Source organism: Bombina bombina, chromosome 3 (genome assembly GCF_027579735.1).
Source record: "Bombina bombina isolate aBomBom1 chromosome 3, aBomBom1.pri, whole genome shotgun sequence".
Taxonomy (NCBI): Eukaryota; Metazoa; Chordata; class Amphibia; order Anura; family Bombinatoridae; genus Bombina; species Bombina bombina.
Window position 1 is genome coordinate 1,082,268,886 of NC_069501.1, and position 16,082 is coordinate 1,082,284,967.

The window sequence follows — 16,082 nt, forward strand, 5'->3', positions numbered from 1 at the left end:
TGCCTGCAAAGGCTCTCAAATCGCGTCAAGGGCCTTCGCAGTGAGTCCCTATGAGGGGAGAATTGCAAAAGATTCTGAAGCTGGCAATATTTTAGCCAATTGGTGTATACTCCATCTAGAATGTCTGCTAAGTCATGTATTGGTTTCAACTTCCTGTGTTGCAGTAATTCAATCAGAGGAGAGGAGAGGCCAAGATCTGTAAAGTTTGTGTTACTAGTGGCAGTTAATACATTTGCTAACAATTCTGCGTTTTGGTAAATCGGGGACATGGGGGAGAAAGGTGTGGAGATTCCAGAAGTGCATTTGATAATGCTATCTCAGGTTGAAAAAATGTGTCTATAGAGGGGGGAAGTTTTGGTTCGAATAGATCTGCATCTGGGTGGGAGCCAGCACATGGCGCCCAGATCAGGAGATCGGAGGATATGGGATTCTAAAGGTATCCAAGCTTTGTCCTCCTTCCCCGTGTGCCAATCTAGAATGCGTTGAAGTACATTAGCTTGGTAGAAACTCAAGATGTGAGGCATGCCTAGACCGCCATTTTGTCTGGATCTATATAGAGTGTTCCTAGCCACTCTGGGTGTTTGTTTATTCCACACAAACCTATTTAAGGTTGTTTGTATTTGGGTCAGAAAAGAGTTTGGCAAATTAATTGGTACTGTTTGTAACATATAGAGAATACGTGGCAGAATAGTCATCTTTACTATCTGGATTCTTCCCCACCAAGAGAAGGGTTTCTGTTGCCAAGTCTGGCAGTCTTTTTGAATGCTCTTAAGTAATGGGATATAATTAGATTGGAAAAGAGAGTTACGTTTTGGGGTTAAATTGATCCCTAAGTATTTGATGTGCTGTTTCTGTAGCTGGTACGGACAAACCTTGGAGAGTTCTATGAATTTTTGGGGATTCATACTGACATTTAGAATATTCGATTTCTGACTATTAATGTGGAAGTGGGATAATTTACCAAAGTACTGAAACTCCTGTAGAAGAGAAGGCAATGATCTGAAGGGGTCAGTCAGTGTCAGGAGGATGTCGTCTGCATACAGACTAACTTTATAATCATTGGGCCCTATACTAATCCCCTTAATTTCCTGGTTTCATCTAATATGTCCCGCCAAGGGCTCCATAGCCATGGCAAACAGCAGGGGTGAGAGCGGACACCCCTGTCTGGTACCGTTCTTAATAGAAAAAGAATCCGAAACAACCCCGTTAACCTTTATTCCTGCTGTGGGTTCCCCATATAACCTAAATATTCTCTTTATCATAAGGTCCCCTACCCCGAATCCCTTCAGTGCAGACTTAAGATATGACCAATTAATACGGTCAAAGGCTTTTTCCGCATCGGTAGAGACCAGGACAACCTCTAGCCCTGTACTGTGCGCGTGATCTATCAAGTGAAGAGTCCTGATCGTGTTGTCCCTGGTCTCCCGACGCCAAATGAAGCCAGCCTGGTCTACATGAATAAGCTGCGGCAAAAATGTATTCAATCTGTTCGCCAGTATCTTGGCGTAGATTTTCGCATCTGTATTTATAAGGGAAATGGGGCGGTAGCTTCCAGGATCCGTTGGGGTCTTACCTAATTTATGGATAAGGGTAATATGAGAGAAAGAGCCTCCGTCTTTGTCTACGTCTTTAAAGGCTTTTACTAAATGTGGTGCGATGAGCTGTTTAAAATTCTTACGGCTAGATTTAGAGTTTTGTCGGTAACGACCCGCGTAGATAACGCTGGCTTTTTTCTGGCCGCACCTTTTAAATAACTCTGGTATTGAGAGTTCACAGAATGGCAGCGTTAGGCTCCAAAAAGGGAGCGTACAGGCATATTTAACGCCACTGCAACTCTCGATACCAGAGTTGCTTACGGACGCGGCCAGCCTCAAAAACGTGCTCGTGCACGATTCCCCCATAGAAAACAATGCGGCTGTTGGAGCTGAAAAAAAACCTAACACCTGCAAAAAAGCTGCGTTCAGCTCCTAACGCAGCCCCATTGTTGTCTATGGGGAAACACTTCCTACGTCTGCACCTAACACCCTAACATGTACCCCGAGTCTAAACACCCCTAACCTTACACTTATTAACCCCTATTCTGCCGCCCCCGCTATCGCTTACCCCTGCATATTATTTTTAACCCCTAATCTGCCGCTCCGTAAACCGCCGCTACTTACATTATCCCTATGTACCCCTAATCTGCTGCCACTAACACCGCCGACCCCTATATTATATTTATTAACCCCTAATCTGCCCCCCACAACGTCGCCTCCACCTGCCTACACTTATTAACCCCTAATCTGCCGAGCGGACCGCACCGCTATTATAATAAGTTATTAACCCCTAATCCGTCTCACTAACCCTATAATAAATAGTATTAACCCCTAATCTGCCCTCCCTAACATCGCCGACACCTAACTTCAAACATTAACCCTTAATCTGCCGACTGGAGCTCACCGCTATTCTAATAAATGTATTAACCCCTAAAGCTAAGACTAACCCTAACACTAACACCCCCCTAAGTTAAATATAATTTAAATCTAACGAAATTAATTAACTCTTATTAAATAAATTATTCCTATTTAAAGCTAAATACTTACCTGTAAAATAAATCCTAATATAGCTACAATATAAATTATATTTATATTATAGCTATTTTAGGATTTATTTTTATTTTACAGGTAACTTTGTATTTATTTTAACCAGGTACAATAGCTAAAATAGTTAAAATAATTACAAAATTACCTGTAAAATAAATCCTAACCTAAGTTACAATTAAACCTAACACTACACTATCAATAAATTAATTAAATAAAATACCTACAGTTACCTACAATTAAACCTAACACTACACTATCAATAAATTAATTAAATACAATATCTACAAATAAATACAATGAAATAAACTAACTAAAGTACAAAAAATAAAAAAGAAATAAGTTACAAAAAATAAAAAAATATTTACAAACATCAGAAAAATATTACAACAATTTTAAACTAATTACACCTACTCTAAGCCCCCTAATAAAATAACAAAGACCCCCAAAATAAAAAAATGCCCTACCCTATTCTAAATTACTAAAGTTCAAAGCTCTTTTACCTTACCAGCCCTGAACAGGGCCCTTTGCGGGGCATGCCCCAAAGAATTCAGCTCTTTTGCTTGTAAAAAAAACACATACAATACCCCCCCAACATTACAACCCACCACCCACATACCCCTAATCTAACCCAAACCCCCCTTAAATAAACCTAACACTAAGCCCCTGAAGATCTTCCTACCTTATCTTCACCATACCAGGTTCACCGATCGATCCAGAAGAGCTCCTCCGATGTCCTGATCCAAGCCCAAGCGGGGGGCTGAAGATGTCCATGATCCGGCTGAAGTCATCATCCAAGCGGGAGCTGAAGAGGTCCATGATCCGGCTGAAGTCATCATCCAAGCGGGAGCTGAAGAGGTCCATGATCCGGCTGAAGTCTTCTATCAACGGCATCTTCAATCTTCTTTCTTCCGGATCCATCTTGCAGACCTCCGACGCGGAACATCCTGCTGGCCCGACGGACTACCGATGAATGAAGGCTCCTTTAAGGGACGTCATCCAAGATGGCATCCCTCGAAATCCGAATCAGAATTTTCCTACCTTAATTCCGATTGGCTGATAGAATCCTATCAGTCAATCGGAATTAAGGTAGGAAAATTCTGATTGGCTGATGGAATCAGCCAATCAGAATCAAGTTTAATCCGATTGGCCGATCTGATCAGCCAATCAGATTGAGCTCACATTCTATTGGCTGTTCCGATCAGCCAATAGAATGCGAGCTCAATCTGATTGGCTGATTGGCTGTTAGCGAGGGCAGATTAGGGGTTAATACTATTTATTATAGGGTTAGTGAGGCGGATTAGGGGTTAATAACGTTATTATAATAGCGGTGCGGTCCGCTCGGCAGATTAGGGGTTAATAAGTGGAGGCAGGTGGAGGCGATGTTGTGGGGGGCATATTTGGGGTTAATAAATATAATATAGGGGTTGGCGGTGTTAGGGGCAGCAGATTAGGGGTACATAAGGATAACGTAAGTAGCGGCGCTTTGCGGTCGGCAGATTAGGGGTTAATTATTGTAAGTAGCTGGCGGCGGCGACGTTGTGGGGGGCAGGTTAGGGGTTAATAAATATAATACAGGGGTCGGCGGTGTTAGGGGCAGCAGATTAGGGGTACATAAGGATAACGTAGGTGGCGGTCGGCAGATTAGGGGTTAAAAAAATTAATCGAGTGGCGGCGATGTGGGGGGACCTCGGTTTAGGGGTACATAGGTAGTTTATGGGTGTTAGTGTACTTTAGAGCACAGTAGTTAAGAGCTTTATAAACCAGCGTTAGCCCAGAAAGCTCTTAACTACTGACTTTTTTCTGCGGCTGGAGTTTTGTCGTTAGATTTCTAACGCTCACTTCAGACACGACTCTAAATACCGGAGTTAGAAAGATCCCATTGAAAAGATAGGATAAGCAATTGATGTAAGGGGATCTGCGGTATGGAAAAGTCGCGGCTGAAAAGTGAGTGGTAATAGTTCCTAAATGTGTCAGCTATTCCCCTGCTATCTGTAATGTTGTTGTCGTCAGGGCTGGATAAGCAATGTATAAATGAGTTAAGTGTTCTTTGTCTCAAGGCCCTAGCAAGTAATTTGCCTGATCTATTGCCTTCTGTAAAATACTTTTTTTTAAAGAAAAAAGCTTTCCTCATTGCCTCCTTATTCAGGTATGAATTTAACTCAGATCTAGCTTTAGCCAAATCTTCAATTATGACTATATCCTGCGGGGAGCTAACATGCTTGTTATCAATCTCTTTTAGTTTATTTAAGAGATTGTTATACTCCTGTCGTCTAGACTTCGTTAAAAACGCCTTTTGTTTTAAAAACTCCCCTCTAATAACTGCTTTATGGGCCTCCCAGACTACTTTTGGGCTAATAGTATCGCTTTGATTGAGAGAAAAATATTCTGAGAGCGCCTTCGAAATTTTTTCAATGATAAGAGGATTTTTAAGCAAAGTTTCGTCAAGCCTCCAACAGTATTGAGTTAAAGAAGCCAAAGGCCAGTATATTTCTAAATTTAGCATAGAGTGATCAGACCAAGATGTTGGGGAGATAAATGATGAGTCTGCTAGGTGTAAACTGAGTTGATTCAGAAAAAAATAGTCGAGTCTTGATGAGGTTTTTTGTGGGTAGGAGTAAAATGTGTATTCCTTACTACATGGGTGGAGTTGTCTCCATACATCTATAAGAGAGTGCCGCTTCAGATTAGAGTTTATGCTTTGAAGCGCTGATAAGGGAACACTGTTACGGTCGTGTGAGCAGTCAAGTTTAGCTGACAAGGCTACATTGAGATCTCCTGCCGGAAGAACAACTCCTCTGGAGAGTGGTGCTAATGTCTCAAGAGACTTCTTTATAAATTTAGCCTGGCCCCTATTGGGCACATACAAATTTACCAGTGTGACGTACTGATTGTATAGTGTGCCTACTAGGATTAGCATCCTGCCTTCGTCATCAGAGTGCTGGGAGATTAGTTGAAAGGGAAGCCTCCTATGAAGAAGTATTCCCACCCCATTTTTCTTCTCGGAGTTATGACTAAAATAACCTGAAGGATATTGTCTGGATGAGCAACTGGGAGTCTGTTTTTGGTCAAAGTGTGTCTCCTGTAAAAACACAATATCTCCTTTATGTTTATGGAACCAATTAAGGGCTATGGAGCGTTTAGTGGGCGAATTAAGTCCCTTAACATTTTGGTACAGTATCTTCAGTTTAGGGTGGGTCATTATATACTTTTTTCAAAGATTGGGCTACGCTATGTATGCGTGTGTATAAACTCACTTTTTTGTGCAAATTAATGGAGAACCCCCCTATTCTAATATACTTCATTATTAACTCACCGTTTGTGAACTTCTCATGCAGGACCCATTCAGGACACCGGCCTAGGGATAAAGGAAGTTGAGTGGATTGGGGAAGAGGGAAAGCACATATCTGTTGGTGTGGGGAAAGGGGAAAAAGAAAGCAGAAGTTAGAAAAAGAAAATAAACATAACATAGCAATAATTGTACTTTTCATATTTGACAACAATAATAATGCCGTGCTATGGTACAATAGATAGCAATTTATAGGGTGTGCTAATAGCTCTATTCATAAGAGCCATATACAGGACTAAAGGCATTAATATTCATTTCTATATCACGGGTAAGCTATTTGTAAGATATTGATAGGTGAGTTGAAAAATAAGAGAGAACTATAAATTCTACTTGTCACATTTCAACAAGGCAGTTAGCTGAACTATCTAACTTTCACTATTTAGTTAATTGAAAAACATTTATAAACCAAAGAACCTTTATTAGCATATTTATAGTTGAATTAGCAAGCTGAAGGGGAACCCCCATCTATACTGAATCTTTAGTGATTGCAAGTGCTGGGTTAGAAATCTCGCCTCCCTTCGCTTTGCAAGCGTAAGTGGACTAAGGTCCACGTAAATCTGGAGTTGCTGCCCTTCAAAATCGTGGTTTTGGGACTTCCTAGCTGCTGCTAGTATTTTCTCTTTGTCCGTATATAGCTCTAACTTTAGGATTACATCCCTTGGCGGGTCTGTATCTCTGGGCAGCGGCCGCAGCACTCTATGCGCTCTGTCCAGCGGCAGGTGTTCTGCTTGGTCTGTCCCTAGAAGTGAGGAAAACATTTTCTGCAAGTATTCGTCGAGGTTTTGCTGCTGAATGCTCTCGGGAATCCCTCTGATCCTCAGGTTTTGCCTTCTTCCTCTTCTTCCTCTATTATCAAGATACTCTATATGTGTTTGTAGGCTGTCAATAGTGGAGTGCTGCTGAGTCAATTGTATAGACATCAGTTCAAACTCTGTGTTCATATGCTCGGACCCTTCTTCAAGGTATTCCATCCTTTAACCCAGCTCATTAATGTCCTTCCGCACTTCTTTGAGCCCATCTTTTATTAATTGCCCGACATTAGCTATAAGTGCAGCAAAGTCCTCTTTGGTGGGTAGAGAATTAAGATCTGCCTTAGTCAGGGATCTGAGGGGCTCATTACATGTGGAGGAGTGTATAGAGTCCTTAGAGTCACTGGTATTGTTTTGTGTACTCGCCTGTGTGGAGGACGTGGTGTCCACTGGTTTAAAAAATTCTTTCATAGCCATTTTTGTATCTTGATTACTTTTAACTTCTTTAAGTCCCTTAGGTGTCTTAGAAGGCTTCTTGGCAGACATCTTGCACCTCTTGGTATTGTAAAAGTATAATATGATACCCCACATCAATAACTATAATGTCTTGGAGCCAGATGTATATTAATATGTTGCAGAATATTGAATATTAAAAAGTCAGATACTGCAGTACAGGTCCTTTAATTAAACCCTATGTCTTTTATCAGTGCTTTCAGAAGCGATTTGTTAAGGGTTGGTGCTGTGTATAACTTGCCGTTTTTATGCTGTGTTTACAAGTTACAACAAAACCTCTCATGAAGCTGTGTGCTGCCTGTGTGTGAATCTCTGTACTGAGCTGTTCATTCTGCAAGCCAATGGGCTCTGTCATCATCGTGACAAATGATGGGGCAGTCAAAGGCACTTAAAAAGGTCAGCATGTAGTGCACAAGGTTCAAGGTACTGTACCGGTCAGTGGTTCCGGCGTTCTCCTCACTCAGATTTAGCCCCGCTGGGTTCCGGTCTCTGCACTAGGCCTCAGTGACGCATCTGCTGCCTTTTCTGATATCGCAGCATTTAGGCAGGCCGTTTCTCCTTTTATGTCCCCAGTCGGCCGCTCAATACTGTTAGCGGTACCTGATGCTTATGTCTCACCACTCTTGACCCGATATAGGCTTTGTCTGATTGCCTTTGAGTCCTGTCAGCTACGGAGCTCACAGCTTCATATCCGCCATGATGGGCTGCCAGCTCCGCCCCCAGTCTCCTTCAGCCTTTTTATACGAGGGTCCCCGACCCTCAACAGGCCAGACAGTTTGAAAGACCCCATATGCCATGACTTCCTTTTGCACAATTGAGTACAGGTATGGCATTGATTTTAGGAACGCGGAGATAATTTTTAGGAACCGGGAGATGGAAAAAGATGCTTGGACACCCAGTACAGGTCGTTTTCCTTCAGCCTTTTTATACGAGGGTCCTCGACCCTCAACAGGCACGACAGCATGAAAGACCCCATATGCCATTACTTTCTTTTGCACAATCGAGTACAGGTATGGCATCGATTTTAGGAACCCGGAGATAATTTTAGGAACCAGGAGATGGAAAAAGATGCTTGGACACCCAGTACAGGTCGTTGTCCTTCAGCCTTTTTATACGAGGGTCCCCGACCCTCAAAAGGCACGACAGCATGAAAGACCCCATATGCCATTACTTCTTTTGCACAATCGAGTACAGGTATGGCATCGATTTTAGGAACCCTGAGATAATTTTTAGGAACCGGGAGATGGAAAAAGATGCTTTGACACCCAGTACAGGTCGTTCTCCTTCAGCCTTTTTATACGAGGGTCCCCGACCCTCAACAGGCACGACAGCATGAAAGACCCCATATGCTATTACTTTCTTTTGCACAATCGAGTACAGGTATGGCATCGATTTTAGGAACCCGGAGATAATTTTAGGAACCAGGAGATGGAAAAAGATGCTTGGACACCCAGTACAGGTCGTTATCCTTCAGCCTTTTTATACGAGGGTCCCCGACCCTCAACAGGCACGACAGCATGAAAGACCCATATGCCATTACTTCCTTTTGCACAATAGAGTACAGGTATGGCATCGATTTTAGGAACCCGGAGATAATTTTTAGGAACCGGGAGATGGAAAAAGATGCTTGGACACCCAGTACAGGTCGTTCTCCTTCAGCCTTTTTATATGAGGGTCCCCTTCCCTCAACAGGCCAGACAGTTTGAAAGACCCCATATGCCATGACTTCCTTTTGCACAATCGAGTACAGGTATGGTATCGATTTTAGGAACCCAGAGATAATTTTTAGGAACCGGGAGATGGAAAAAGATGCTTGGACACCCAGTACAGGTCGTTATCCTTAAGCCTTTTTATACGAGGGTCCCCGACCCTCAACAGGCCAGACAGTTTGAAAGACTCCATATGCCATGACTTCCTTTTGCACAATCGAGTACAGGTATGGCATCGATTTTAGGAATCCGGAGATAATTTTAGAAACCGGGAGATGGAAAAAGATGCTTGGACGCCCAGTACAGGTCGTTCTCCTTCAGCCTTTTAATACGAGGGTCCCTGACCCTCAACAGGCACGACAGCATGAAAGACCCCATATGCCATTACTTCCTTTTGCACAATAGAGTACAGGTATGGCATCGATTGGAAAAAGATGCTTGGACACCCAGTACAGGTCGTTCTCCTTCAGCCTTTTTATACGAGAGTCCCCGACCCTCAACAGGCACGACAGCATTAAAGACCCCATATGCCATTACTTTCTTTTGCCCAATCGAGTACAGGTATGGCATCGATTTTAGGAACCCGGAGATAATTTTAGGAACCGGGAGATGGAAAAAGATGCTTGGACACCCAGTACAGTTCGTTCTCCTTCAGCCTTTTTTATACGAGGGTCCCCGACCCTCAACAGGCACGACAGCATGAAAGACCCCATATGCCATGACTTCCTTTTGCACAATCGAGTACAGGTATGGCATCGATTTTAGGAACCCGGAGATAATTTTTAGGAACCGGAAGATGGAAAAAGATGCTTTGACACCCAGTACAGGTCGTTCTCCTTCAGCCTTTTTATACGAGGGTCCCCGACCCTCAACAGGCACGACAGCATGAAAGACCCCATATGCTATTACTTTCTTTTGCCCAATCGAGTACAGGTATGGCATCGATTTTAGGAACCCGGAGATAATTTTAGGAACCGGGAGATGGAAAAAGATGCTTGGACACCCAGTACAGTTCGTTCTCCTTCAGCCTTTTTTATACGAGGGTCCCCGACCCTCAACAGGCACGACAGCATGAAAGACCCCATATGCCATGACTTCCTTTTGCACAATCGAGTACAGGTATGGCATCGATTTTAGGAACCCGGAGATGATTTTAGGAACCGGGAGATGGAAAAAGATGCTTGGTCGGTCCGACCACGAGATAGATAGATACATAGATTAGATAGATAGATCAATAGATGCAATAGATACATTTGATGATAGATACGATAGATAGATAGAAAGATAGATAGATAGATAGATAGATAGATAGATAGATAGATTTGATAGATAAATAGATAGATTTGATAGATAAATAATTTCCCAGACAGAGATTTACAACAAGACGTGCGGTCTGGGACCCCTGGTAAGGTTCCAAGAGGCAGTAGCGGCGCCTGAGGCTCTGATTAGAACAGAGCACTCTGGAATGTATCTGCCCTCAGCCAAAATCGGAACATTCTTTAGCTTTCTGTCTGTCGGCCAAATGTCCGTCTGCCAAATATCCTTCTGTATTTTGTCAGAGCACCGCGTGCAATCTACTGTGCTAACAGATATGAGTGGTCTGTCAATTAGTACTATTCTTATCAGTTTAATACCTGTTACGTGTATATGGCATGGATTTTAGGAACCGGGAGATGGAAAAAGATGCTTGGTCGGTCAGGCCACGAGGTAGATTTGATAGATAGATAGATAGATAGATAGATAGATAGATAGATAGATAGATAGATAGATACATAGATTAGATAGATAGATCAATAGATGCATTTTATAGATACAATAGATAGATAGATTTGATAGATAAATAGATAGATTTGATAGATAGATAATTTCCCAGACAGAGAATTTTACAAGACGTGCGGGCTGACACCCATGGTAAGGTTACTTCCTTTTGCACAATCGAGTACAGGTTGGGGATTGCCTTTTGTGCAAAGAAATTTCGGCCATGTAGCTTCCACTGCAGTGTCCCCTATCAGGGGAAGTGTATATGGCATGGATTTTAAGAACCGGGAGATGGAAAAAGATGATTGGTCGGTCCTCCTACTTCAAATTTGGGGCACTGCGCGTGCAATCTACTGTGCCACCAGATATGAGTGGTGTTTTAAGTAGTACTATTCTTAGTAGTTTAATCCCTGTTATTTGCCTTTTTTTGGTTTGGGTTTTGAAGCCATAGTGCAGCACCAGAGGCCAGAAAAATTAGGCATGTACACATGCCTGAAAAATTAGGTATTGTTGCAGCCACTGCTGTAGCAGCGGCCAGAAAAATTGATGTTTGTTTGACAGTTAGAAAGTGCCCTAAAACATTGCGGCTTGAACCCTAGTTGTTGGCGGACAAGTCACACAAGTTATCCGGCATTCGAAGATAAAATACAGCAGCGTGTGGACCATTTTTAGCCCAAGGCAGCTCATCTCATCAGGCCTTTTTTACTCGAATGTATCGCCCAATGGGATCCATGGGAGGAGGAGGATTACTTTTCACCTCTTCCCCTTTTAGATTCACCCTTATACGCTGTGTAAAGCATACTTTTTAATTTATTTTTGAACTGCTCCATCCTTTCCGACTTGTGGGAATTCGGTAACATTTCAGTCACTTTATGCTTATACCGGGGGTCTAGTAGCGTGGACACCCAGTACAGTTCGTTCTCCTTCAGCTTTTTTATACAAGTGTCCCTCAACAGGCACGACAGCATGAAAGACCCCATTTGCACAAGGTTGGATGCCGAGCTACTCATGTCCCATTCCTCGTCCTCACTGATCTCACTGAAGGTATCTTCTTCCCCCCAGCCACGTACAACACCACGGGTACCAGATAGGTGACGAGCACCCTGGGATGCCTGTTGTGCTTGGTCTTCCTCCTCCTCCTCAAAACCACATTTCTCCTCTGACTCCTCTTGCTCACAATCCTCTTCCTGCGTTGCCGCTGGTCCAGCAAGCGATGCTGATAATGCTGTTTCTGGTGGTGATGGTGACCACAACTCTTCCTCTTCATGCTCATCTACGGCCTGATCCAGCACTCTTCACAGGGCATGCTCCAGGAAGAAAACAAATGGTATGATGTCGCTGATGGTGCCTTCGGTGCGACTGACTAGGTTTGTCACCTCCTCAAAACGACTCATGAGCCTACAGGCATTTTGCATGAGTGTCCAGTAACGTGGCAAAAAAATTCCCAGCTCCCCAGAGGCTGTCCTAGCACCCCGGTCATACAAATACTTGTTAATGGCTTTTTCTTGTTGGAGCAGGCGGTTGAACATTAGGAGTGATGAATTCCAACGTGTCGGGCTGTCGCAAATCAAGCGCCTCACTGGCAGGTTATTTTGCCGCTGGATATCTGACAAGTTTGCCATGGCCGTGTAGGAACACCTGAAATGGCCACACATCTTCCTGGCCTGCTTAAGGACGTCCTGTAAGCATGGGTACTTATGCACAAAGCGTTGTGCAATCAGATTACACACATGTGCCATGCACGGCACATGTGTCAACTTGCCCAATTTGAGGTGTACATAGCTCCTCTGACAGATCAAGTGAGGCGGCTGTGGTGCAAGTGTCGGTGGCAGGCGGGCGAGTGGTAAGCTGAGAGGTGCCCGACGCTAAGCTGGAGGAGGATGGTGCGTCAAGGTTACGAGCGGAAGCTGTAGAAGATTGGGTGTCCCTCAACAGGCCAGAAAGTTTGAAAGACCCCATATGCCATGACTTCCTTTTGCACAATCGAGAACAGGTATGGCATCGATTTTAGGAACCCAGAGATAATTTTTAGGAACCGGGAGATGGAAAAAGATGCTTGGACACCCAGTACAGGTCGTTATCCTTCAGCATCTTTTTCCATCTCCCGCTGGCCCCTCAACAGGCCAGACAGTTTGAAAGACCCCATATGCCATGACTTCCTTTTGCACAATCGAGTACAGGTATGGCATTGATTTTAGGAACCCGGAGATAATTTTAGGAACCGGGAGATGGAAAAAGATGCTTGGACACCCAGTACAGGTCGTTCTCCTTCAGCCTTTTTATACGAGGGTCCCCGACCCTCAACAGGCACGACAGCATGAAAGACCCCATATGCCATTACTTCCTTTTGCCCAATCGAGTACAGGTATGGCATCGATTGTAGGAACCCGGAGATAATTTTTAGGAACTGGGAGATGGAAAAAGATGCTTGGACATCCAGTACAGGTCGTTCTCCTTCAGCCTTTTTATATGAGGGTCCCCTTCCCTCAACAGGCCAGACAGTTTGAAAGACCCCATATGCCATGACTTCCTTTTGCACAATCGAGTACAGGTATGGCATCGATTTTAGGAACCCGGAGATAATTTTTAGGAACCGGGAGATGGAAAAAAATGCTTGGACACCCAGTACAGGTCGTTATCCTTCAGCCTTTTTATACGAGGGTCCCTGACCCTCAACAGGCCAGACAGTTTGAAAGACCCCCTATGCCATGACTTCCTTTTGCACAATCGAGTACAGGTATGGAATCGATTTTAGGAACCCGGAGATAATTTTAGGAACCGGGAGATGGAAAAAGATGCTTGGACACCCAGTACAGGTCGTTCTCCTTCAGCCTTTTTATACGAGGGTCCCCGACCCTCAACAGGCACGACAGCATGAAAGACCCCATATGCCATTACTTCCTTTTGCCCAATCGAGTACAGGTATGGCATTGATTTTAGGAACCCGGAGATAATTTTAGGAACCGGGAGATGGAAAAAGATGCTTGGAGACCCAGTACAGTTCGTTCTCCTTCAGCCTTTTTATACGAGGGTCCCCGACCCTCAACAGGCACGACAGCATGAAAGACCCCATATGCCATTACTTCCTTTTTGCCCAATCGAGTACAGGTATGGCATCGATTTTAGGAACCCGGAGATAATTTTTAGGAACCGGGAGATGGAAAAAGATGCTTGGACACCCAGTACAGTTCGTTCTCCTTCAGCCTTTTTTATACGAGGGTCCCCAACCCTCAACAGGCACGACAGCATGAAAGACCCCATATGCCATGACTTCCTTTTGCACAATCGAGTACAGGTATGGCATCGATTTTAGGAACCCGGAGATAATTTTTAGGAACCGGAAGATTGAAAAAGATGCTTGGACACCCAGTACAGGTCGTTCTCCTTCAGCCTTTTTATACAAGGGTCCCCGACCCTCAACAGGCCAGACAGTTTGAAAGACCCCAAATGCCATGACTTCCTTTTGCACAATCGAGTACAGGTATGGCATGGATTTTAGGAACCCGGAGATGATTTTAGGAACCGGGAGATGGAAAAAGATGCTTGGTCGGTCCGACCACGAGATAGATAGATACATAGATTAGATAGATAGATCAATAGATGCAATAGATACATTTGATGATAGATACGATAGACAGATAGAAAGATAGATAGATAGATAGATTTGATAGATAAATAGATAGATTTGATAGATAATTTCCCAGACAGAGATTTACAACAAGAAGTGTGGGCTGGGACCCATGGTAAGGTTCCCAGAGGCAGTAGCGGCGCCCGAGGCTCTGATTAGAACAGAGCACTCTGGAACGTTTCTGCCCTCAGCCAAAATCGGAACATTCTTTAGCTTTCTGTCTGTCGGCCAAATGTCCATCTGCCAAATATCCTTCTGCATTTTGTCAGAGCACCGCGTGCAATCTACTGTGCTAACAGATATGAGTGGTCTGTCAATTAGTACTATTCTTATCAGTTTAATACCTGTTACGTGTATATGGCATGGATTTTACCGGGAGATGGAAAAAGATGCTTGGTCGGTCCGGCCACGAGATAGATTTGATAGATAGATAGATACATAGATTAGATAGATAGATCAATAGATGCATTTGATAGATACAATAGATAGATAGATTTGATAGATAGATAGATAGATTTGATAGATAGATAGATAGATAATTTCCCAGACAGAGAATTTTACAAGACTTGCGGGCTGACACCCATGGTAAGGTTACTTCCTTTTGCACAATCGAGTACAGGTTAGGGATTGCCTTTTGTGCAAAGAAATTTCAGCCATGGAGCTTCCACTGCGGTGTCCCCTATCAGGGGACGTGTATATGGCATGGATTTTAAGAACCGGGAAATGGAAAAAGATGCTTGGTCGGTCCTCCTACTTCAAATTTGGGGCACTGCGCGTGCAATCTACTGTGCCACCAGATATGAGTGGTGTTTTAAGTAGTACTATTCTTAGTAATGTAATCTCTGTTATTTGCCTTTTTTTTTGTTTCGGTTTTGAAGCCACAGTGCAGCACCAGAGGCCAGAAAAATTAGGCATGTACACATGCCTGAAAAATTAGGTATTGTTGCAGCCGCTGCTGTAGCAGCGGCCAGAAAAATTGATGTTTGTTTGACAGTTAGAAAGTGCCCTAAAACATTGCGGCTTGAACCCTAGTTGTTGGCGGACAAGTCACGCAAGTCATCCGGCATTCGAAGATAAAATACAGCAGCGTGTGGACCATTTTTAGCCCAAGGCAGCTCATCTCATCAGGCCTTTTTTACTCGAATGTATCGCCCAATGTCAGTCCCTTCGGGATCCATCCCTCATTCATTTTAATAAAGGTGAGGTAATCAAGACTTTTTTGACCTAGGCGACGTCTCTTCTCAGTGACAAAACCTCCTGCTGAACTGAAGGTACTTTCTGACAGGACACATTGAAGCGGGGCAGGCCAGAAGTTCGATTGCAAATTGGGATAGCTCAGACCACAGGTCAAGCCTGCACACCTAGTAGTCAAGGGGTTCATCACTCCTCAGAGTGTCGAGATCTGCAGTTAAGGCGAGGTAGTCTGATACCTGTCGGTTGAGTTGTTCTCTGAGGCTGAATCCCGAAGGGCTGTGGCGATGCATAGGAGTTAAAAAGGTCCGCATATCCTCCATCAACAACACATCTGGAAAGCGTCCTGTCCTTGCCGGCGTGGTCGTGGGAGGAGGAGGATTACTTTCACCTCTTCCCCTTTTAGATTCCCGTTGTGCTGTGACATGACCCTTATACGCTGTGTAAAGCATACTTTTTAATTTATTTTTGAACTGCTCCATCCTTTCCGACTTGTGGGAATTCGGTAACATTTCAGTCACTTTATGCTTATACCGGGGGTCTAGTAGCGTGGACACCCAGTACAGTTCGTTCTCCTTCAGCTTTTTTATACAAGTGTCCCTCAAC